We start from the raw sequence: 600 nt of genomic DNA, 5'->3' as shown, positions 1-600 counted from the left end.
CCTAACCCTGACCCTAAAACCGTAACCGTAACACTAACCCTAATCGTAACCCTAACCCTAAAACCCTAACCCTAACCCAAAAACCGTAACCCTAACATCCTATTGAAAATCGTGCGGGTGTTAATCTGAAAAATTACCCACATTCGTAATGAAGTTCACTGATTTGCAATGTGTTGTCCATAACCTCCGTAGTTTGTATATTTACAAAACATTGACGAACATGAGTTATCTTGTAGTGAATGCTTGTGTGTACGTGCGCGTGTATGCGTTTGAGAGAGCGAGAGAGAAGAGGGAGAAATGAAAAGAGAGAGGGGGAGAAAGGAATAGAGAGCGGTAGCAATGAAGAGAGGGGAAGAGAGGAAGGGAGAACGGAAGACAGTTATAAAATAGTAATGCGTGCGCATGTTTAGATAAGAAACACACAGAAACTAAATCTTATATCTATAATGTTGATGTGTGTATGTGTTTATGTGTATGGTGTTGTCACAGATCACGTATGTGTGGTTGTGAGTGTTTTTACGTTTCTATGTTATAAAAAATATGTTAGCGGTAGAGGGATAGAAGAAAGCTATTAAATGGGAGAGAAGAAGAACGAAGTAA

Source organism: Octopus bimaculoides, chromosome 30 (genome assembly GCF_001194135.2).
Source record: "Octopus bimaculoides isolate UCB-OBI-ISO-001 chromosome 30, ASM119413v2, whole genome shotgun sequence".
Classification (NCBI taxonomy): Eukaryota; Metazoa; Mollusca; class Cephalopoda; order Octopoda; family Octopodidae; genus Octopus; species Octopus bimaculoides.
The sequence above is the reverse complement of the archived record's forward strand: the minus strand, read 5'-3'. Positions refer to the sequence as shown.